The 25,247-nt window shown below is 39.9% G+C and overlaps 1 long non-coding RNA gene across 1 annotated transcript in view; it reads left to right on the top strand.

Annotated features, from left to right (window-relative positions):
• The window catches only part of LOC146915210 (uncharacterized), a 70,444-nt gene extending 46,388 nt beyond the window's left edge, over positions 1-24,056 (top strand). Inside the window, exon 2 of the long non-coding RNA XR_015014508.1 lies at positions 24,023-24,056. This is a non-coding gene — a long non-coding RNA (uncharacterized LOC146915210). The remainder of the gene's footprint in view (positions 1-24,022) is intronic.
• The last annotated feature ends 1,191 nt before the right edge of the window (positions 24,057-25,247 follow it).

Here is a 25,247-nt window from a genome sequence, read left to right on the forward strand (position 1 = left end):
TCTGGGGGAAGACTTTGTATTTTACACTTCCAACTCTGATGGAAGGTTAGGCGAGTAATTGCGTCGACGCCGCCAGAGCCCTTATCGTGGTTGGCGTTGTGGATCTTTGTACTTTCAGTGTGCGTATTCTGTTTGCATGATAGAAAAAATGCGGATAGAATCATAGATATGAAAAAGGAAAGGGCGCCTCGTTAAAAACCCCTGCCCTTGCAGGGGAAAAGAGTGCCACCCTAACCCTGTATTATTGATAAAGTCAAAAGATAAGAGTTGCAGTGGTGATTTTTACATCATCCTTATTTAATACATAATAAAATTAAAATGCAAAAGGAAAGGAATCTAGCTATAATAGTGACGCAGATTGGCCACATTCCAAGTGCGAGGTACGGCGTCTCCATTAAATTCTTCCAACTTATACGCCCTGTGAGCGTACTTTTCCCTGATTCTGTAAGGTCCTTCCCAGTTTGGAAATAGTTTGCCTATTCTGGTTGGGGCGACGACCTGCTTGAGGACTAGGTCGCCCTCTTTCATCTCCCTGGGCGTCACTCTGGAGTTATATCGTCTAGCTGCTCTCTGCTTGGCTGCGAATTCCCTGATGTGTGCCTGCTCCCGAACCTCATCAATGACGTCCATGCTTACCGCCATACCTACTTCATTAGCTTTTTTAAAGGAAAATAACACGTAAATTTACAATAGCAATATTTCCCTGCACCGAAAAATGTTAGTCGCCTGGCGTAATGAAATAGGTACCTTCTTCGGAAAACGTATCTCGCCTCCACGTGGGGGTGTCGATTTCGACAGGTATCATGGCGTCTGTGCCATAAACCATAGTGAACGGTGTCTCCTTGGTTGTAGAATGAGGAGTAGTGTGGTAAGACCATAGTACCTCATGGAGTTGTTCTGCCCACAAACTTTTGGCGGCTTCTAATTTCTTTTTGATTCCGCTAAGAATAACTTTGTTGGCCGACTCGGCTTGTCCATTGGCTTGCGGGTGAATTACCGAGACGAATTTTGTCTGTATCCCCAGGTTCTTGCAGAAGTCCAAAACTGTTGAGCTTGCGAACTGAGTTCCATTATCTGACACTATGCATTTAGGTAGGCCGAAACGGCAGATGATCTTCTTCCAATAGAATTTCTTCACTCTTTCTGCAGTTATCTTGGCGACTGCTTCCGCCTCGATCCATTTGGTGAAGTAATCCACTCCCACTATGAGAAACTTCAGCTGCCCTGGGGCGAGAGGAAAGGGCCCAACGATGTCGACTGCCCATTTGTGGAAGGGCCATGGCGAGTATACAGAGGTCAACTCCTGAGCTGGGACGTGCTTTCTGTCAGAGAACCTTTGGCATTTGTCACATTTCTTTACGAAAGTCGAGCTATCCTGAAGCATGGTGGGCCAATAATAGCCGGCGCGGAGGAGTTTGGCGGCTAAGGCTCGCCCGCCTATATGGCTACCGCAAACGCCCTCGTGTACTTCCAGAAGGACCAATTGCGTTTCGTCTTCTCCCAGGCATCGTAGTAGGGGAGTCGTGCGGCCTCTTTTGTAGAGTTTCCCCGAGACCAAAGTGAATTTGGACGCTCGCCTCCTGATTGTCTGTTCTTCCTCGCCGTCGTTTGGTGTGAATGATCCTGTCAAATATCTAAGCAGTGGTTCCATCCATCCTCCTGTGTTTTCTACGACCTGAAGTACTTCGTCCACCTTCGTACTGGGAGTTGCAACTACTTCCTGGATAACTGTTCTGTTGTTGCCTGGTCGTTTGGTGCTGGCGAGCTTTGCCAACAAATCCGCCCTGGAATTCTGCTCCCGTGGTACATAAGTGGCTTCGAAGAAGCTAAATTTCTTGGCGAGGCTCTGCACTTTAGTTAGGTATTTAGCTAGCTGTGTGTCTTTCGTCTGATAGTCGCCCGTGATCTGACTTGTGACGAGCTGGGAATCACTCTTGGCTCGTAAATTTTCAGCGCCCATCTCTAGGGCTAAGGTCATGCCCGCTATTAGAGCTTCATACTCGGCCTGGTTGTTGCTCGCCTTGAATTCGAATCTGAGGGATTGTTCGATGAGAACGTCGTCCGGCCCTTCCAAGATAATGCCTGCACCACTGCCTTTCAGGTTGGATGAGCCATCTACAGATAGGAGCCATACGAAAGGAGGTTGTTCCTGCACTGGGGAGGCGAGCTCTACTACGAAATCTGCTAATACTTGGGATTTGATGCTCCCCCTTGGTACGAACTGGACGTCATACTCTGACAGCTCTACGGACCAGGCTACCATTCTTCCGGCCAAATCAGGTTTCCCCAGTACTTGCCTGATCGGGTAATCTGATTTTACGACGATCTTGTGACTTTGGAAGTAGGGGCGAAGCTTCCTTGCTGTTACGACAACAGCAAGGGCGAGACGTTCTATCTTCTGATATCGCAGCTCTGCCCCCTTGAGTACCCTGCTGACGAAATAAATCGGCTTCTCTCCTGTTGCTGAATCTTCTACCAATACTGTGCTCGTGGCGTTGTCAGATATCGCCAGATATAGGAAAAGAATGGCGTTCGGATTTGGCCGCTGAAGGACGGGCGGATTTGCCAAGAACTTCTTAATCTGCTGGAAAGCATCCTCGCATTCTGGAGTCCACTCGAATCTCTCCTTTTTCTTAATGGAGGCGAAGAAAGAGAAGGCTTTGTCGCCGGCGCAGGACAAGAAACGAGAAAGAGCGGCGAGCCTGCCTGTGAGTTGTTGCACTTCCTTGATGTTGGTGGGGCTCCTCATATTGATGATCGCCTGGCATTTGTCAGGGTTTGCCTCAATGCCTCGTCTTGTTAAGAGGAAACCTAAGAATTTTCCCGCCTGCACCCCGAAAGAACATTTTGATGGATTCAGACGAATCCTATATCTTCGAACCTGACTTAATATCTCCTCCAGATCTTCAGAATGACTGTATCCCTCTTTCGTCTTTGCGACTAGGTCATCAATATATACCTCCAGATTTCGTCCTATCTGCGCGGAGAACGCGGTGTCCATAGATCGCTGGAAGGTGGCGCCTGCGTTCTTTAGACCAAAAGACATGACTTCATAGTGATAATTCTTTGTGCTGGTCATAAAGGCCGTTTTTGGAGCGTCCAGAGGGTCCATCCGTATTTGATTGTAACCTGAATAGGCATCCATAAAGCTTAGAGTTTTGTAACCAGAGGCGTTGTCGATCAGGTGGTCAATGTTAGGGAGAGGATAAGGATCTTTGGGGCACGCCATGTTCAAATCAGTGTAGTCCACGCACATTCGCCACTTCCCATTTGCTTTCTTAACAAGTACGGTGTTGGCTAACCACGTGGGATACTTTATTTCGCTGATAAAGTGGGCTTCAACTAACTTCTTTACGGTCGCCTCTCCGGCCTTCTGTAGGGGGCGCGATCTCTGCCAGCTGCTGGTTGATAAGGTCGCCGTTCTGGATTGTTTGCGCGCTCCTTGGCGTCTCTGGCTTTCTTTTCTGCGTTGCTCTCCTCGCCCTTGATGTAGCATTCTGCTCTGGCTATAACCTCTTCCATGGAATCCGCAGGTTTCTGGGCTAGAGACTCGTTGAACTGCCCTGCCCTTAGTCCGTTTTGGAAAGCTCCTACGAACACTTCCTGGTTGGGGTTGATTACCTTGATGGTTGTGTCGTTGAACCTAGCTAGATAGTCTCTGAGGGATTCATTATGCCCTTGACGCACATTAAAAAGGCTAGTTGCTGGGACCTTGCGATGTCGACTGGCGGAGAACTGTTGTATGAGTTTTCTGGTCATGTCCTGGTAGCTGAGGATGGAGAACCGTGGGAGGTTCATGTACCAGCGTAAGGCGGCCTCAGTGAAAGTACCTGCTAGCAATTTGCACTTCAGAGAATCGGGAGCCCCAACAACCGCCATGCGTGTATTGAAGGCCGTAACATGCTCCATGGGGTCGTTCTTTCCGTCGAAGGTGGATAGGTGGGGCGGTTTGAAGCCGTCTGGAACTGGTGCGTCCCAAATTTCAGAGGATAATGGTTGTGGTTCAGGGTCATCTAGCTCGCCATGGTGTGATTCTTCTTTTTCCTCCAGTTGCTTTTGTTGCATGGTCTCCATTGAGGCCTGAAGGGCATCGTTGTGATCCTTCAGCTGAGCGAGTTGGGTTTGCATGGATTCTAATTCTTCGGCTGTTGCCATGATGAAAGGCTTTTCTCTAAACCGTACGTGAGGTGCGATTTAGGTTGGTTGAAAGGGGTTGGGGTTTCTAAATCGCAAAGGAGTCTTACGATTTAGAGGTCTAGTTTAAGGGTTTCTGAATCACGATTTGCGATCCCGGAACGTGGTCAAGGTTAGTTTTACCTTTTCCCACAGACGGCGCCAACTATACTTGCAAAAGTACGGTAAGGATTCTAGGGCTAAGAATCGTGTACTAGGGTTTTAGACTGATGATTAGATGCCTTGAGAATGCTCTCAAGAGTGGTATTTATAGCCTGCTATGGGCTTGGGCTTTGGTTGCTTGGTTCCCAAGCAACAGGGGTATTTGTGTATTTTGGGGCCTTTGGGCGGTTTCTAGAGGCTTCTAGAAGCTTAATGAGGCGGCGTCCTTTAGGGGGCCGCCAGGGCTCAGGAATCCTTCTGGAGGGCGCCCAGGCCCTTCCAGAGGGCGCCCAGGCCTTTCTGGAGGGCTTAAAGCCTTCTTTGGAGGGTTCCCATGCCCTTAGGAATGTGATGACGGTCCAAGCCTGTTCCCTTTCTCTAGCCTCTTGCTGCTGCTGTGCCATCTGTTTCTTCAGAAGTTTACACAACCTTGCTTCTCTGGTCAAGTAGTCCATTTCTAAGAAGAAAGGCTGGTTTGCCAGGAGCAGTGTAGGATTTCTAACTCTGAGACTCTGATTCAGATTTTCCATAAGCCTTCTGACTGAAGCTTGCTTGACTCTGATGCACTTAGCCTTTACGTTTTCAATTAGCTCAGTTGCCCAGTTCTGAAGTGATGCCCAGGAGTCTTCATATGCGTTGGTGAGATCAATTGTCATCCGTTGATCCACCAGATTATGCATTTGAGAGAGAATAGAGAGTAGCTCAGCATTAATATATCCAGATTCCAGAATGTTTGTGGGTGGTTGTTCAAGAATTTCAGGATCAGAATCACTAAGTTCAGGGTCTTGAACAGGGCTAGAAATTGGAATGGTGATGTGTTGAGTTGGGGTTGAGGTTGATGGCTGGTCAGAAGCAATGTGTGCAGTAGAGGTTAGGTCTTGGACATTGACTTGAGAGTTGTCAATATCCATGGGAGTTGGTTGGGGTACAATTTGCTCTGGTTGGGTTTCGGTTTCAGTTTCAGTTGGTGGTTGTTGTGGTGAAGTTGATGTTTGAGTGTTGAGTTGGGGGTCAATGGTAGCTGTTGGTGATTGTGGGGGTGTTGTGGGTTTATGTGGTTCAGGTGTTTGTTGATGGGGGTTTTCTGAAACAACATTTTCAGAAGCAGCTGCTTCTGGAGTTGTTTCAGAGGCTTTTTCTGAGGTAAACTCAACATTTTCTGGAGGAATCATGTTGAGAGGTTGAATGTTAAGGGGTTGAGGATTAAGGCGAAAGATAGTATCAATGACTCTTTCTCTCTGCTCAGCCATTTCAGCCAACTTCTCATTAATTATGTGACCAACTGGTTCATAAGTAGTTGACTGAGAGGGCTTTTTGTTGGTTTTGGTTGATGTTGACTGGCTTTTTACTGGTTTTTGAAAAAGTTGAGCTAAGGGTATATCATCATCAGAATCATCAGATTCTGATAATGATGAGGATGCGGAATCTGATGATATATTAATTACCTTCTCTGGTTCAGGATCAGAATCCTCTTTAGCAGACTCACTGGTCATCAGCATCAGTTGCTTGGCTTCTGAAACTACAGACTCTTGTAGCTCAGCAGCAATTTCCAAGACTTTTTCAGCTGCTGCCTTCTTCCCTTGTAAGTCCTTTAACTCCAAATCAGAAGCAGCTTGAGCTGTCATGGTGATATGAGGAAAATCCTTGGTTCTCCTCAAAGCTGGCTTCCTCTTTCTCTTTGGTATAGCTGGTTGTACAGGGGCAATACCAGAACTTAGGACTACACAAGAGTTGTTGTCTTCAGCTACTTCTTCAATTGATGGCATTGCAGAACCACCAATCTTAAGCTTGACAGAAGCAGGTCTTGCCTTCTTAGCAGATTCTTCAACCTTCAGATACTCTTCTTTGGTCATTTTCCTCTTAACACTCCTGCTTTTTGCCAGAGGCACAGTACCACCATACATTTCCTCAGGTACCTCATCCAACCTGATGACCTCTTTGGTTGCCACACAGTGTTCCTTGATGTACCTAATCTGTACTTCAATAGGATCCTGTTTGCAGATGGGTGGAAAATCCCTCATAAGATCAGACACGACATGAGATTCACTTAGATCAGTTCTAAGTTTGGTGACCTTGCTGATCAGCTTCATGTTCTTGAGAGTTTGAGCATTTATGAATGCTCCAGTTTTTGTATCCAGCATCTGATCTGTGTAGCCTTGAGCTCTGCTTAAACTATCCAAGACACCTCCTTGATAGAATATCTCTGATAAGAGTCTTCCATAAGGAACCCAGGGCCTTGGTTTATCCTGCAGCTGACTCTGTTTCAGACACTCTACCAAGTACTTGAACATGTATTTGGGCACATTCACCTTTTCCTTCTTGATGAGGTGCTGGAGAAAGACCTTCTGAGCCAAATTTGGTTTCTCATTATCACCACATGGAAACAAATCCTCATTCTGAATCTTCAGAAGCATCTTGGTTTCCATGTTTAATTCAGCATATTTCTTCTCCTTTTCAGAATTGTATATAACCAAGTTAGCTCTTTCCTTCCAAATGCGTTGTTCAGCAGCACTTGAAAGATCAATTCCAGAGTAATATCCAGACGCTTCAACCTTAAGAACAGCTTCTATTTGCCATTGAGTAATTCTTACTGGAATACCGCAGATACTTGATCTGATTTCATCCTCAATAAACGGCGCAAGACCCATTTCTTCTCTTGTTTTCCCTTCTAATTCAGGATACATGAACACCATCTGACTTTCCTCAGCTAGGGATGCCGCTCTGTTGTAAAATTTTGCTCTTACCCAGAAGTGTCTAACCAGAGCTTCGTATGTTGGTCCATTCAACATTTTGAAGTAATGCATGAGTCCTTGCTCTTCAAAGTAGCTTCTGATCCAACACTTATGAAAACCCAGAGAATCAAAATCCACTGGATTCTCTATCTGAACTTGTAAATCCCATTCTTCCAATTTCATGCTTCTTCCTCTGTAGTCATATTCCGGGACCATTCGTGAAGTAGATACTGAATCTTCTTGTTGCGAACTTGATGATGCCATTTGATGATAGACGAAGATTTGAAGAAGATGAAGATTTTAGGGTTCTAAGGTTGAGAGAATGCGCTTACTTCGCAAGAAGTTTGAGAGCAAATGTGTTTGTTGTGAGTGAGTAGTGTGTGAATTGACAAAGTGTTAAAAGTAAAACGATTGCAATTCAAAAGAGACAAACAAACATAACCTTAATGACAAAATTGGGGGCGCGTGAAAAGTACTTTCAAAGCTAAAATCATCATTGCCCTTTTAGTTATACACCAACACATACAGGCCACGTAAGAAGTTCACAGAGTAACTACCAAGTTAGTGGGCCAGAAGTTACTTTTAAAAGGTAACTCCCAACGTTTCCACTAATTCAACTATTCAGAAGCAATAAATCCAACTTCTGGACTTCAGATGCTGACGTCATCATCAGAAGCGAGTTTTCCTCAGAATCTCAATAAAGAGCTTCTGATGGACTACTGCTTCTGTACTAACTTCAGAACCTAAAATCCTATTCAGGAGCAAGCAAACATCTAATCAGACACGTAGTGCATGTTCAAATTTTTCTTTATAAAATCAAATCTTTCAATAGTTAAAGGCTTAGTAAATATATCAGCCCATTGATTTTCAGTATCAATGAATTGTATATCTAAAATTCCTTTTTGAACATAATCTCTGATAAAATGGTGTTTGATTTCAATGTGCTTAGCTCTTGAATGCAAAATTGGATTTTTAGACAAACAAATAGCAGCAGTATTATCACAATAAATGGGAATACTGTTAGCAGTTATCTGATAATCTTCCAACTGATGTTTCATCCAAAGTAGTTGTGTACAACAACTTGCAGCTGAAATGTATTCTGCTTCTGCTGTAGACATAGCAATAGTTGTTTGTCTTTTGCTAGCCCAAGATATAAGATTATCACCCAGAAATTGACAATTGCCACTGGTTGACTTTCTTTCAATCCTATCACCAGCATAATCAACATCACAGAATCCAATTAGCTTATAATCTAAGGATTTCCTATAAAGGAGTCCAAGATTAGTTGTTCCTTTCAAATACCTGAAGATTCTCTTGACAGCAGTCATATGAGATTCTCTAGGATCTGATTGGAATCTTGCACACAAGCATACACTGAATAAAATATATGGCCTAGATGCAGTGAGGTATAACAAAGAACCAATCATACCTCTATACAGCTTCTGATCTACTTTAGCTCCTTCATCTTCTTTGCTTAAGGTGCACGTAGGGTGCATTGGAGTGTTCATCACTTTACAATCTTCAAGGTTGAACTTCTTCAGAAGCTCCTTTGTGTACTTTGATTGATGAACATAGACTCCATCTTTGCATTGATTGATTTGAATGCCAAGGAAGAACTTCAGCTCTCCCATCATGCTCATTTCAAATTCATCCTGCATTAACTCAGAAAATTCCTTGCAAAGAGATGCATTAGTAGAACCAAATATTATATCATCAACATATATTTGCACAACAAGAATATCCTTCCCAAGGGTCCTTCTGAAGAGTGTAGTATCAACCTGTCCTCTTTTAAAATCATTCTTGATTAAGAAATTACTTAGTCTATCATACCAAGCTCTGGGAGCTTGTTTCAAGCCATATAGTGATTTCTTCAGTTTAAAAACATGGTCAGGATATTTAATATCCTCAAATCCAGGAGGTTGCTTGACATACACTTCTTCTTCTATGACACCATTTAGAAATGCACTCTTGACATCCATTTGATATAATATTATGCCATGATTAACTGCATAGGAAAGAAGTAACCTGATTGCTTCCAATCTTGCGACTGGAGCAAACGTTTCAGTGTAATCAATGCCTTCTTGTTGACTATACTCTTGTGCAACAAGCCTGGCTTTGTTCCTTGTTACTTCACCTTGCTCATTCAGCTTGTTTCTGAATACCCATTTTGTTCCAATAATGTTCTTGTGCTGAGGTTTGGGTACCAGATCCCACACATCATTTCTTTGAAATTGATTCAACTCTTCTTGCATAGCTAGGATCCATCCATCATCTGAGAGTGCTTCATCAACTGTTGTAGGTTCAATCATTGAGATTAGTCCAATCATTGACTCTACTTGTCTGAAATGTGATCTAGTTCTTCTTGGACTATCTTTGTTTCCAATGATTAGCTCCTCAGGATGTGAAGACTTGTGTTTGAATGTGTTTCTGGGAGGATCTTCTTGATGTGAGCCATCTTGTGCTTCATCAGAAGCAGCTTCATCTTGCGCATCTGATGTGGGTTCAGCTTCTGGACTATCTTCAGACTCAGCTATCTGATCAGGTTCTGGAGTAGCTTTAGGAACCTGTATCTCTGCAAAACTTTCACCTTGCTTTGAAGTTTTATCTTCAAGCTCCTTGTCATCAAATTTAACGTGCATAGATTCTTCAACACAGAGTGTTTCTGAATTATACACTCTGTATGCCTTTGACCTTTCAGAGTAACCTAAAAAGATTCCTCTTTGGGCCTTGGCATCAAATTTCTTTAGGTAGAGCTTGTTGTTCAGAATGTAACATGTACATCCAAATTGATGAAAGTAAGAGATATTGGGTTTTCTTCCTTTAAAGAGTTCATATGCTGTTTTCTCCAAAATAGGTCTGATATAGATCCTGTTTTGAACATAGCATGCTGTATTCACTGCTTCTGCCCAAAAATGTTTTGGTAAATTGTTTTCATGAATCATGGTTCTGGCCATTTCTTGTAACGTTCTATTCTTTTTTTCTACAACTCCATTTTGTTGTGGTGTTCTAGGAGAAGAGAATTCATGGAAAATTCCATGTTTTTCACAAAAAGCTTCAAATGGCTCATTTTCAAATTCTCCACCATGATCACTTCTGACTTTCAAAATTTTTGATTCTTTTTCAGATTGAATTTGAGTGCAGAAGCTACTGAATACATCACACGCAACATCTTTACTCTTTATGAATTTCACCCAAGTCCATCTGCTGTAATCATCAACGATGACTAATCCATATTTACTACCATATAAGGATGCAGTACTCACTGGTCCAAATAAATCAATATGGAGTAATTCTAAAGGTCTTGAGGTTGAAACGATGTCTTTGGTTTTAAAAGATGATTTCACAATTTTCCCTCTCTGACATGCACCACAGAGTGCATCTGAATGATAGTCAATGTCTGGTAGCCCTTTCACAAGTTGTAACTTACTAAGCTTAGAGATTAACCTCCAGTTAGCATGTCCCAACCTTCTGTGCCACATCCATTTCTTATCATTCACTGATAGTAGGCAAAACACCTTCTGATCAGCCAGTTCAGAAAAATTGATTTTATAGACATTGTCAACTCTCTTTCCTTTGAACACAATGGATTTATCTTCCTTGTTGATTACTGTACAGTTGGGTTTTTCAAAAATCACATCATAACCATTATCACAAAATTGACTAATGCTCAAAAGGTTATGTTCAAGACCATCTACCAACCATACATTATTAATTGAGGTAGAGGAATTACCAATAGTTCCTGTACCTATGATCTTGCCTGACTGGTTGCCCCCAAATTTCACATTTCCTCCCTCTTTCATTGTTAGGCTGAGGAACATGGACTTGTCTCCTGTCATGTGTCTTGAGCAACCGCTGTCTAGGTACCATGATCTTTGCTTTGGCACTGCTCTTAGACATACCTGCATCATTGACATTTTTAGATTTAGGTACCCATTGTTCTATGGGTCCTGGAAGGTTAGTACTTAAGGCTTTACTCTTCACTTCTTGTACCTTGTGCTGTGAGTTGGGTTGCTTCTGATTAACCATCACCTTAGGTTTTGGTACTTCAGAAGCAGTAACTGTCTTCTTCTGAAACTTAGACTTCGGAACCCCAGATTTTGGTTTCACCAGACTCTGAGGAATAGGTTCTGATCTTTTCAGGATCCTAACCTTTGAAGTCTTGGAATCAGATTTGATCATAGCCTTTGACTTAGAATTCTTTGGCTTTGAAGTAATCTTAGCCTTAGAACTAGAAGCTTCAGGTTCTGATTGAACAACAGTTTCCAACTCAGCCCCTTCTGGTACAAAGAAGGTTTTCAGTCCTTCCTTGATGCATTCACAACAAGATTTTAGATTGGTTTTCTCAAGTTTCACTTCTGGAAAACCAATTCCTCTGCCATTGTTCTTGTAAATGCTATAAATCATAGAAGCTACTCTGCTTCTGTCAATGCCAGATATAATAAAATCTTCAAGAGCAATTTCATGGTTACTTAAAGGTTTTTCATTACACTTTTCTTGTAGCTTCTGACATAAGAACCTGAGCTGATCTTCATATATTTTACACATGAAGTCAAAGCCCCTAAGTCCTTGTTCAGAAGCTTTCAGATCCAATAGAGTTGATTTTTGCTGTTGTACCAAATCAGCATATTTTTCTTTTAAATCCTTCAACTCAATGGTTCTTACTTCAAAATGTGTAAGAATTTCTTTAAGTGACTCAACAAGTTCATCTCTGGGAATTTTGGAATATACCTCGTTTTCATCTTCTGAGTCTGAATCTGATCCAGCTTCTGAAGTTGCTGTTGCTACCAACCCAACAGCTACCTTTGCATCTTCATCAGCTTCCTCTTTATCTGATCCAGATTCACTACCCAAATCATCCCAGGTTGCCATTAAACTCTGCTTAATCTGCTTCTTGAATTTGCTTGGTTTGAATGTAGACCTCTTTGACTTGTCCTTTGACTTTTCTCTTTGAAGATCAGGGCATTCAGCAATGAAGTGTCCAGGCTTCTTACAGTTGAAGCATCCCTTCTGATCTTCTTTCTTTGAGCTTCTGGAGTTACCTCTTCTGGAGAGAAACTTTCTGTTCTTCTTGGCCAGATATTGAAGTCTGTTTGAGAGCATGGCCATTTCAGCAGCATCTGGTTCAGAATCTGAACTTGACTGTTCTTCCTCTTCAGATTCAACCACTTTGAGAGCTTTTGATGACTTGCCTTTGGATGGAAGAGCTATTGATTTACTCTTCTTAGTAGACTCATGTTCATTAAGACTTAACTCATGAACTTTGAGAGAACTAACAAGATCTTCGACACTTAAAGTGTTTAAATCTTTAGCTTCCTCAATGGCAGTCACTTTTGGTCTCCATCTTGCAGGTAAGCTTCTGAGTATCTTGCTTACATGATCAGAAGCAACATAGCTCTTCTTTAGAATCTGTAGCCCAGAAACTAAGGTTTGAAGCCTTGAGTACATCTCCTCAATAGTTTCATCATCCTTCATCTTGAATAACTCATACTGATGTACGAGCAGGAGAGCCTTTGCCTCTTTGACCTTCTTGCTCCCTTCATAATTTGAACAGAGAGAAGCAAACATAGCTTTAGCAGTGGATTTGTTACTCATCTTAATGTATTCTGCTTTGGGTATGGCAGTGACAAGGGCTCCTCTGATGATATGATGCTTCTTGTAAAGTTTCCTCAGTTCTAGAGTATGTTTCTTTCTATCCACAGCAGCTCCTTCTTCATCAAGGACTAAATCACCAACACCATCTTCCAGAATATCCCATAATTCTTCATCCAGGCTCATGATGTAACTGTAAAAGTTGGTCTTCCACCAAGAGAACTCTTCAGCATCTCCATTGAATTTTGGAATCTTTCCAACACTGGATTTCTTACTATCACTATAATCATGTGAGACATGTTTATAGCTAGTATCATCAGAACCAGTAGGAGGAGGAGTAGACATGTTTTTCTCAGATCTTTGATTGTTGCACGGTTAGGTGTTACACAACAGACCAAGGCTCTGATACCAATTGAAGGTGAGAAAAACACAAGAAGGGGGGTTGAATTGTGTTTTGAAAAATTCTTCGTTTCTCCTAAAAACTGAACACACTGATCAGAAGCTAAGTGAGACAGCTTCTGAAGTGATAATCAGAATCTAAATGCAGCAGAATAAAACAGAGAGAGAGAAGAAGAACGACACAAAGCAATTATACTGGTTCCTTCCACAATCCGGAAGTAGTCCAGTCCCCCTTGCACTTCCAAGGAGATTTCACTATGAGTAATATCTGATTACAAATGCTCAAGCACACAAGCAAGAGACTTCCTTTGCTCAAGCACACAAGCTAGAGACTTCCTTTGCTCAAGAACACAATCAAGAGACTTCCTGCTCAAGCACAATTGCAAGAGACTTCCTAACTAAACAAAATTACACAGAAAATTGTTTAAGGTTGAACACTTGATATACAATCAGAGGTGCTCACAATACAAATCAGATACAGACTCAATGGACTTAAGAATTTCTAAGATATGACTTTAAGACACAGAAATTCTAAGTGAATGCAGAACAATTTCAGCAGAGATTTGGCACTTGTAAAAATGTTATGTGTCTTTCGTTCAGCGTTCTTGCATTACCAAATCTTTAGGTCTTCACTCGTTTATATAGAGGTGTGAAAGAGACGTTGTGAAATTGCCAGCACACCAAAGAGTCGTTGTTGAAGCTTGTTCTTTCACCAATGATCTTTTGCCTGATTTGGTTGTTGTCATATGAAGAACCAATTTGAAATCCATTCCTTATCCAAAGGAACATATATGCAGGCGAGACCGTATTCTGGAGCTGTTTTCTTGTCTTGTAGCGTGGACAAAAAACAGAGTAGTGGAGAACGTGGTTGTACAATTCGTACAAAGTACAATGTCAACGCTTTCATCCAAATTGCAAGCACTTGCCTTTTGAAATGACTGTTGCAATGTTCCACTAATTTTCTGCTGTGTTTTCGAAACCAATAGACAGCTTTTGCAATGCAGATTCTTCAATCTTTGAATGTTTTGCAAATTCAGTTGATCTTCAGCTTCTGGTGAAATGACTTCTGATGAGGCAGCTTCTGATGATGCAGCTTCTGATGAAGTAGCTTCTGCAGCTTCTGATGGTGCAGCTTCTTCAGCTTCTGATGATGTGGCTTCTGGACCTCTTGTCTTCAGAACCACTATTCTTCAGGAGCAGCTTTACTTCAGGAGCGCTATTTCTTCAGGAGCAGCTTGACTTCAGGAGCGCTTTGCCTTCAGAATCATATAAGCTTCATTTTCTTTTGCTCTTTATTTGCTCATTCAGAACCAAACAATGGTGTAACTTTTTAACTGTGGTCCTGTACACTTGAACAAATATTAGCTAGTCCAATTTACAATTTTTAATACCTTGTTCTCATCAAAACTCTTTAAGGTTCATTGTTAAACACATTTTGTTCCAACACTATTCTTCAGGAGCGCTTTACTAACTTCAGGAGCTGCTTTTCTTCAGGAGTGCTTTTCTCTTCAGGGGCAAGTTGCCTTCAGAAGCGTCCAAGCTTCAATTTTGTTGTTTCCTTTGCTCTTTATTTGCTCATTCAGAACCATCAAATGATGTAACTTTTTAATTGTGGTCCTGTACACTTGAACAAATATTAGCTAGTCCAATTTACAATTTTAATACCTTGTTATCATCAAAACTCTTTAAGGTTCATTGTTAAACACATTTTGTTCCAACATTTTCAACAGTGGCTTCTGATACAGTGACTGCCTTGGCCTTCTTTCCTTTGACCTTAGCAGGAATAGCTTACTCCTGAGGATTTACATCTGTCTCTAAGACATAAGCAGCCACTTTCTCAGTTAAGATTTCAGGATTACTTCCTTTAAAGATGGAAGGGAAGTCCCTGATAATCTCGGAGCCTTCTGTAGTCATCTCCAACCACTTTTCATTTTGAGGGGCTTTCTTGAACAGATGCATGGAATGCAAGGTCTTGCTACTGATGGTTTTCTTAGCAATAGAGGCCTTGAAACATTCATCAGAAGCATCCCTTGTTTTCTTCAGAAATTCCAGCACTCTTCCCTGATGAAAGATCTCAGACAGCAATCTTCCATAGGGCACTTGTTTCCTTCCTTTGACAGTACCTTCATTAATAGCCCAGCAGAGATGATCCATGACATATCTTGGGAGGTTTATCTTTTCAAGCATAGCCATGAAATAGTCTGCTAGCTTTTGTTGGTTGTTGGGTTGATCAGACCCTCCTGCTCTTTGAAAGAAGCAATCAGTGCAAAATTTCACCAACATCCTGTTGTGAATTTCCATTTCTGAAGGCTTGCCCTCTGAGTTTCCACCCAGAAGCAAGTTGTAGTAGCTTTGCAGCAGGATGTCATCTTTCTTTAAAATTTCTTGGAACCTGCCTTCAGCATCCACTCTGCAAGCTTTAGCTATAACATCCTCAGTGATGGTTATAGGAATGCCCATCACTTCAGACCTTATTTCTAAGCTACTGAAGGAGGTGGGATTCTTTTCCACCGTCATCTTCCCTTTCTTCGACCCAACTTGTTTAACTACGACCTTCGCAGGCTTTCCATTGAAGACCTCAGCCCTTAACCAGAAGTCTTTGACCAAGCTCACATAAGTTGGCCCATTCAGCATCTTGAAGTACTCAGATAGCTTCTGAGTATCTACCAAACCTTTCATGTCAACATCGTACTTCTTAAGTGAAGCAAAGTCCACTGGTGATTCTATTTGGACAATCAGAGAGTTGATTGGAATAGTTATAGTCTTTTCTTTGTAAACTGACCCAGATTCTGATGCGCCTTGCATGCTTGAAGTAGATTCTGAAACTTTTGAGCTTGATGATGCCATGACGAAGATTGAAGAAGATTTTAGGGTTCTAGGGTTTTTGCACTTACTTCGCAAGAGGTTTGAAAGCAAATGTGTTTGTTGTGAGTGAGTAGTGTGTGAATTGACAAAGTGTTAAGAGTAAAAACAATTGCAATTCAAAAGAGACAAACAAACATAACATTAATGACAAATTGGGGGCACGTGAAAGTACTTTTCAAAACTATTAAATCATCATTGCCTTTTTAGTTATACACCAATACAGACAGGCCACGTCAGAAACTTTAAGAGTAACTACCAAGTTAGTGGGCCAGAAGTTACCATAAAAAGTAACTCCCAACGTTTCCACTAACCCTATTATTCAGAAGCATAAAATCCAGCTTCTGGACTTCAAATGTTGACGTCATCATCAGAAGCGAGTTTTCCTCAGAACCTCAATAAAGAGCTTCTGATGGACTACTGCTTCTGAACTAACTTCAGAACCTAAAATCCTATTCAGGAGCAAGCAAACTTTAATCAGACACAAAGTGCATGTTCAAATTTTTCTTTATAAAATCAAACCTTTCAACAGTTAAAGGCTTAGTAAATATATCAGCCCATTGATTTTCAGTATCAATGAATTGTATATCTAAAATTCCTTTTTGAACATAGTCTCTGATAAAATGGTGTTTGATTTCAATGTGCTTAGCTGTTGAATGCAAAATTGGATTTTTAGACAAACAAATAGCAGCAGTATTATCACAATAAATGGGAATACTGTTAGCAATTATCTGATAGTCTTCCAACTGATGTTTCATCCAAAGTAGTTGTGTACAACAACTTGCAGCTGAAATGTATTCTGCTTCTGCTGTAGACATAGCAATAGTTGTTTGTCTTTTGCTAGCCCATGATATAAGATTATCACCTAGAAATTGACAATTGCCACTGGTTGAATTTCTTTCAATCCTATCACCAGCATATATAATCAGCATCACAGAATCCAATTAGCTTATAATTTAAGGATTTCCTATAGAGGAGTCCAAGATTAGTTGTTCCTTTCAGATACCTGAAGATTCTCTTGACAGCAGTCATATGAGATTCTCTAGGATCTGATTGAAATCTTGCACACAAGCATACACTGAATAAAATATCTGGCCTAGATGCAGTGAGGTATAACAATGAACCAATCATACCTCTATACAGCTTCTGATCTACTTTAGCTCCTTCATCTTCTTTGCTTAAGTTGCACGTAGGGTGCATTGGAGTGTTCATCACTTTACAATCTTCAAGCTTGAACTTCTTCAGAAGCTCCTTTGTATACTTTGATTGATGAACATAGACTCCATCTTTGCATTGATTAATTTGAATGCCCAGGAAGAACTTCAGCTCTCCCATCATGCTCATTTCAAATTCATCCTGCATTAACTTAGAAAATTCCTTGCAAAGAGATGCATTAGTAGAACCAAATATTATATCATCAACATATATCTGCACAACAAGAATATCTTTCCCAAGGGTCCTTCTGAAGAGTGTTGTATCAACCTGGCCTCTTTTAAAATCATTATTGATTAAGAAATTACTTAGTCTATCATACCAAGCTCTGGGAGCTTGTTTCAAGCCATATAGTGATTTCTTCAGTTTAAAAACATGGTCAGGATATTTAATATCCTCAAATCCAGGAGGTTGCTTGACATACACTTCTTCTTCTATGACTCCATTAAGAAATGCACTCTTGACATCCATTTGATATAATAATATGCCATGATTAACTGCATAGGAAAGAAGTAACCTAATTGCTTCCAATCTTGCAACTGGAGCAAATGTTTCAGTGTAATCAATGCCTTCTTGTTGACTATACCCTTGTGTAACAAGTCTGGCTTTGTTTCTTGTTACTTCTCCTTGCTCATTCAAATTGTTTCTGAATACCCATTTTGTTCCAATAATGTTCTTGTGCTGAGGTTTGGGTACCAGATCCCACACATCATTTCTTTGAAATTGATTCAACTCTTCTTGCATAGCTAAGATCCATCCATCATCTGAAAGTGCTTCATCAACTGTTGTAGGTTCGATCATTGAGATTAGTCCAATCATTGATTCTTCTTGTCTAAAGTATGATCTTGTTCTTCTTGGACTATCTTTGTTTCCAATAATTAGCTCCTCAGGATGTGAAGACTTGTGCTTGAATGTGTTTCTGGGAGGATCTGTTTGATGTGAGCCATCTTGTGCTTCATCAGAAGCAGCTTCATCTTGTGCTTCTGATGTGGGTTCAGCTTCTGGACTTTCTTCAGATTCAGCTATCTGATCAGGTTCTGGAGTAGCTTCAGGAACCTGTATCTCTGCAACACTTTCACCTTGCTTTGAAATTTTATCTTCAAGCTCTTTGTCATCAAATTTAACGTGCATAGATTCTTCAAGACAGAGTGTTTTTGAATTATACACTCTGTATGCCTTTGACCTTTCAGAGTAACCTAAGAAGATTCCTCTTTGGGCCTTGGCATCAAATTTCTTTAGGTAGAGCTTGTTATTTAGAATGTAACATGTACATCCAAATTGATGAAAGTAAGAGATATTGGGTTTCCTTCCTTTAAAGAGTTCATATGTTGTTTTCTCCAAAATAGGTCTGATATAGATCCTGTTCTGGACATAACATGCTGTATTCACTGCTTCTGCCCAAAAATGTTTTCGTAAATTGTTTTCATGGATCATGGTTCTGGCCATTTCTTGTAAAGTTCTATTCTTTCTCTCTACAACCCCATTTTGTTGTGGAGTTCTAAGAGAAGAGAATTCATGGACAATTCCATGTTTTTCACAAAAAGCTTCAAATGGCTCATTTTCAAACTCTCCACCATGATCACTTCTGACTTTCAAAATCTTTGATTCTTTTTCAGATTGAATTTGAGTGCAGAACCTACTGAATACATTACAAGCAACATCTTTACTCTTTATGAATTTCACCCAAGTCCATCTGCTATAATCATCAATAATGACTAATCCATATTTACTTCCATATAAGGATGCAGTACTTACTGGTCCAAATAAATCAATATGGAGTAGTTCTAAGGGTCTGGAGGTTGAAACAATGTCTTTGGTTTTAAAAGATGATTTCACAATTTTCCCTCTCTGACATGCATCACAGAGTGCATCTGAATGATAGTCAATGTCTGGTAGCCCCTTGACAAGTTGTAACTTACTAAGCTTAGAGATTAATCTCCAGTTAGCATGTCCCAACCTTCTGTGCCACATCCATTTCTTATCATTCATCGATAGAAAGCAAATCACCTTCTGATCAGCCAGTTCAGAAAAATTGATTTTGTAGACATTATCAACTCTCTTTCCCTTGAACACAATGGATTTGTCTTCCTTGTTGATTACAATACAGTTGGTTTTCTCAAAAAGCACATCATAACCATTATCACAAAATTGACTAATGCTCAAAAGGTTATGTTCAAGACCATCTACCAACCATACATTATTAATTGAGGTAGAGGAATTACCAATAGTTCCTGTACCTATGATCTTGCCAGATTGGTTGCCTCCAAATTTCACACTTCCTCCTTCCTTCATTGTTAGACTGAGGAAGCTTGACTTTTCTCCTGTCATGTGTCTTGAGCAACCGCTGTCTAGGTACCATGATTTTTACTTTGGTGCTGCTCTTAGACATACCTGCATCATTGACATTTTCAGATTTTGGTACCCATTGTCCTATGGGTCCTGAAGGGTTAGTACTTGAGGCTTTACTCTTCACTTCCTGTACCTTGTGTTGTGAGTTGGATTGCTTTTGATTAACCATCACCTTAGGTTTTGGTACTTCAGAAGCAGTAACTGTCTTCTTCTGAAACTTAGACTTCAGAATCTCAGATTTTGGTTTCACCAGAATCTGAGGAACAGGTTCTGATCTTTTCAGGATCCTGATCTTTGAAGTCTTGGATTCAGATTTGATCATAGCCTTTGGCTTAGAGTTCTTTGGCTTTGAAGTAATCTTAGCCTTAGAGCCAGAAGCTTCAGGTTCTGATTGAACAACAGTTTCCAACTCAGCACCTTCAGGTACAAAGAAGGTTTTCAGACCTTCCTTGATGCATTCACAACAAGATTTAAGATTGGTTTTCTCAAGTTTCACTTCTGGAAAACCAATTCCTCTGCCATTGTTCTTGTAAATGCTATAAATCATAGAAGCCACTCTGCTTCTGTCAATGCCAGATATGATAAAATGTTCAAGAGCAATTTCATGGTTGCTTAAAGGTTTTTCATTACACTTTTCATGTAGCTTCTGACATAAGAACCTGAGTTGATCTTCATAAGTTTTACACATGAAGTCGAAGCCCCTAAGTCCTTGTTCAGAAGCTTTCAGATCCAATAGAGTTGATTTTTGCTGTTTTACCAAATCAGCATATTTTTCTTTTAAGAAGTTCTTTAAGTGACTCAACAAGTTCATCTCTGGGAATCTTAGAATGTACCTCATTTTCATCTTCAAAATTTGATTCTGATCAAGCTTTTGAAGTTGCTGTGGCAACTAACCCAACCGCTACCTTTGCATCTTCATCAGCTTCCTCTTTATCAGATCCAGATTCACTTCCCAAATCATCCCAGGTTGCCATTAAACTCTGCTTGATCTGCTTCTTGAATTTGCTTGGTTTGAACGTTGACTTCTTTGACTTGTCCTTTGACTTCTCCTTCTGAAGATCAGGACATTCAGCAATAAAGTGTCCAGGCCTCTTACAGTTGAAGCATCCCTTCTGATCTTTTTTCCTTGAGCTTCTGGAGTTACTCCTTCTAGCTAGAAACTTTCTGTTCTTCTTGGCCAGATACTGAAGTCTGTTGGAGAGCATGGCCATTTCAGCAGCATCTCTGGTTCAGAATCTGAACTTGATTGTTCTTCCTCTTCAGAATCAACCACTTTGAGAGCTCTTGATGACTTGCCTTTGGATGGAAGAGCTATTGATTTACTCTTCTTAGTAGACTCATGTTCATTAAGAATTAACTCATGAACTTTGAGAGAACTAACAACATCTTCGACACTTAAAGTGTTTAAATCTTTAGCTTCCTCAATGGCAGTCACCTTTGGTCTCCATCTAGCAGGCAAGCTTTTGAGTATCTTGCTCACATGGTCAGAAGCAACATAGCTCTTCTTTAGAATTTGTAGCCCAGAGACTAAGGTTTGAAACCTTGAGTACATCTCCTCAATAGTTTCATCATCCTTCATCTTGAATAACTCGTGCTGATGTACAAGCATGAGAGCTTTAGCTTCTTTGACCTTCTTGCTTCCTTCGTAGTTTGAATAGAGAGAAGCAACCATAGCTTTAGCAGTGGATTTGTCACTCATCTTCATGTACTCTGCTTTGGGTAAGGCAGTGACAAGGGCTCTTCTGATAATATGATGCTTCTTGTAGAGTTTCTTCAACTCAGGAGTATGTTTCTTTCTATCCACATCAGCTCCTTCTTCATCAAGAACTAAGTCACCAACACCATCTTCTAGTATATCCCATTGTTCTTCATCTAGGCTCATGATATAACTATAGAAGTTGGTTTTCCACCAAGAAAATTCTTCAGCATGTCCGTTGAACTTTGGAATTTTTCCAACACTGGATTTCTTGTCAACATTGTAATCATATGCAACACTTTTGTTGTTGTGGCTAGATCCATTTCCAGAAATAGATTCGTCAGACATGTTTTTCTCTGATCTTGGACTGTTACACTGTTAGGTGTTATCAACGGAACCAAGGCTCTGATACCAATTGAAGGTGAGAAAAACACAACAAAGGGGGTTGAATTGTGTTTTGAAAAAAAATTCTTCGTTTCTCCTAATACTGAACACACTGATCAGAAGCTAAGTGAAACAGCTTCTGAAGTGATAATCAGAATCTGAACGCAGCGGAATAAAACAGAGAGAGAAGAAGAACGACACAAAGCAATTATACTGGTTCCTTCCACAATCCGGAAGTAGTCCAGTCCCCCTTGCACTTCCAAGGAGATTTCACTAAGAGTAATATCTGATTACAATTGCTCAAGCACACCTGCAAGAGACTTCCTTTGCTCAAGCACACTTTGCAAGAGTCTTCCTTTGCTCAAGAACACAATCAAGAGACTTCCCTGCTCAAGCACAACTGCAAGAGACTTCTAACTAAACAAAATTACACAGAAAATTGTTTAAGGTTGAACACTTGATATACAATCAGAGGTGCTCACAATACAAATCAGATACAGACTCAATAACTTAAGAATTTCTAAAATGAAACTTTGAGACACAGAAATTCTAAGTGAATGCAGAACAATTTTAGCAGAGGTTTGGCACTTGTAAAAATTTTGTGAGTCTTTCGTTCAGCATTGCCAATTCTCTAAGTCTTCACTCCTATATATAGAGGTGTGAAAGAGACGTTGTGAAATTGCCAGCACATCAAAGAGTCGTTGTTGAAGCTTGATTTTTTCACCAATGATCTTTTGCCTGATTTGGTTGTTGTCCTATGAAGAACAAATTTGAAATCCATTCCTAATCCAAAGGAACATCTTTGCAGGCGAAGTCGTATTCTGGAGCTGTTTTCTTGTCTTGTAGCGTGTACACAAAATAGAGTAGTGGAGAAGGTGGTTGTACAGTTCGTACAATAGTACAATGTCAACGCTTTCGTCCAAATTGCAAGCACATGCCTTCAAACACCTTTGAAATGACCGTTGCAACGTTCCACTAATCTTATGCTGTCCTCTGATGAATTTCGATCCATGAAACAACTCTTGAATCCTTGAATTTTGCAAATCCAGTTGATCTTCAGCTTCTGGTAAATTGGCTTCTGATGTTATAGCTTCTGATGATGCAGCTTCAGGACCTCTTGTCTTCAGGAGCACTGCTCTTCAGGAGCACTTTACTAACTTCAGGAGCGGCTTTACTTCAGGAGCGCTTATTCTCTTCAGGAGCAAGTTGCCTTCACGAGCGTCTAAGCTTCAATTTTGTTGATTCCTTTTGCTCTTTATTTGCTCATTCAGAACCAATAAATGATATAACTTTTTAATTATGGTCCTGTACACTTGAACAAATATTAGCTAGTCCAATTTACAATTTTTAATACCTTGTTATCATCAAAACTCTTTAAGGTTCATTGTTAAACACATTTTGTTCCAACACATTTTGGCCTTGCACCTATGTCTGATTTTATGAGTGGCTCTAGAAAGTCTACCCAAACTTTCATATAGATGGTCTCACCTCCAACACTTATATAGGTTTGCTTAGATTAATTTTAAGCGACAACATCTTTATTACCTTTATTTATGTATATCTATTAATTTCTTAATTTTATATGCATGTCCATGATTTTCTCAATCTTGCTACCTATATTTATGTTTTTCACTAGCCTTAAGTACAATAAACATATATTTGATAAGTGGGATGGCCATAATTGTCTAATAAATCACGGATAAGTCGCCGAGAATGTCGTCTTTATGCTCAATACCCTCGTGGAAGGTGCTTGAGAACACATGAATGGGAGAAGGTCCGAAGTATGGTGACTATGGAACTTCTCCCATTCATGTGTTTGCAAGCACCTTCTATGAGAGTATTGAGCATAAGGTTGACATTCTCGACGTCTTTTCTATGATTATTACACCATTCTGGCCATTTCGCTTGTTATCACATGGTTATTGTACTTAGGACTAGTGACAATGGAAACGATAAGATAAATCTTATAACATCCCGTACAAATTTTGTATAATTTTATATAGAACGTTGCAACTGATACTAGATAATTTATCTAATTGATTCGAAACAGCGTCGTTTCTATGAAATAGGAGGCTCAGTTCTATTTCTAAAATAGGCCCCAGTAAAATCAAAATACAATTCTTTTTGTGGAGCTAAGCTTCATTAAAAAATCAGAATCAGAAGAACTTTTAAACACGAAACAAAACAAAATAAAATTAAGTGAAAGAGAGGTGAAATTTACCTAACGGTGTCGTTTGGAATGTCACTCCTACGTCGTAGGAAAGTGGAAAACGAATGGTTTATGCGAAAAAGAAATAATTGTTGTGATTCTTTCAATGGGGGTGGGTATTATAATTTTTTTTGAGTCCCATAGTTTTTAGAGGCTCGGTTCGGTAGCGCTTCTTGCACTCCCCAAGGTCCGGCCCTGATTCAAAAGGCTTCCCAACCACTGATTGTACATAATGGCATTTGTAATATTTTGCAGAATTCTCAACAAGGATTTGGTTGGGGCAATTTCATTAGGGAAACTGTCATTTTTTGATCAGGAGGAACTTTATTGCTTGTAAGTGTAATGCAGGTTTTTGGTAGCATCTCTTTTGTAGCTTATTTAAGTAATACTTTGCCATATCTATGATTTTCTTATGTGTATGAGGGAATTCTTGTGAGTTCATATAGTGTGAGGAAGGCTTTTGAGAATACGTCAGTTCCCATAGCTGATATACCTAAAGATAAATTTTCCACAAGACAAGGGGGCTTATGCAAGTTCAAAAGTTAGTAATTTACTAATTCTTGACATTCACGGAAACTTAGTAAATGATCATTTTGTTATATCCATATTGACTTAAATCATATACTCTATGACAGGGCTTTTGAATATATACAGGAGTATCAAAACGTTCCATGTGCGCAGTATGAGATAAAGATCCAGCAAACTGGAAAAACATGTGAATTTATATAAATAAATGTTTTAACAAAGGAAGGATATATATAAATGTTTTAACAAATTTAACTCTCATTCTTCCTATAAAAACAAGTTAGATTGTAAGCATTCAATTCCAAAAGTCTCTTTGATCATGAGAGGTTTATTACATTACATATATAACAATCCATGTCCTTCACATTTCATAGAGAGTTGGTTCATGCATAAGTAATCTCAAATTCGACATGCAAAACTAAAGTTTAACAACAAAATATGAAAGTTTACATGCTTATCTTTAGTTGATATTTTTAGAACTCGCCACTGCCAGGCCATAAAAAAATTCATGTGGCACATGGCACTTAGCTAATTGTTGAAGCTACTTTTGTTATGATTTTCAGGGCTTCAAGATTCAACCAACGAACTCAACCCCAAAATGTTCTGTTGTTTCTCTCGATTCGGCCCTATGTTTTACTTTGCATGTCTTTTTTATTTTGTTATACTTTGGCGTGCTTTGTTTCAATTTCGATGACATACAAACTATCAAATAATTCAAACAGATTTCAAATTACTATTGTGTTTTTTACTTCAAAGGAGTAGGCAAATTTTGAAAGGGAGAAAATCAATTTTCAAATCATTTTTTTTTTTTTTTACAACAAGCAATTTTCAATTCTTATTACCCTCTTTATGGGCTTGCCTAGCTAGAATATGTGCTACTCTATTATTATCACATTTTGTAAATCTAACGTTGGAATTTTGAAAATATGAAAGGACATTTTTAATCTAGAACACC

Source organism: Medicago sativa, chromosome 6 (assembly GCF_051527215.1).
Source record: "Medicago sativa cultivar Bolivia chromosome 6, Bolivia_mono, whole genome shotgun sequence".
Classification (NCBI taxonomy): Eukaryota; Viridiplantae; Streptophyta; class Magnoliopsida; order Fabales; family Fabaceae; genus Medicago; species Medicago sativa.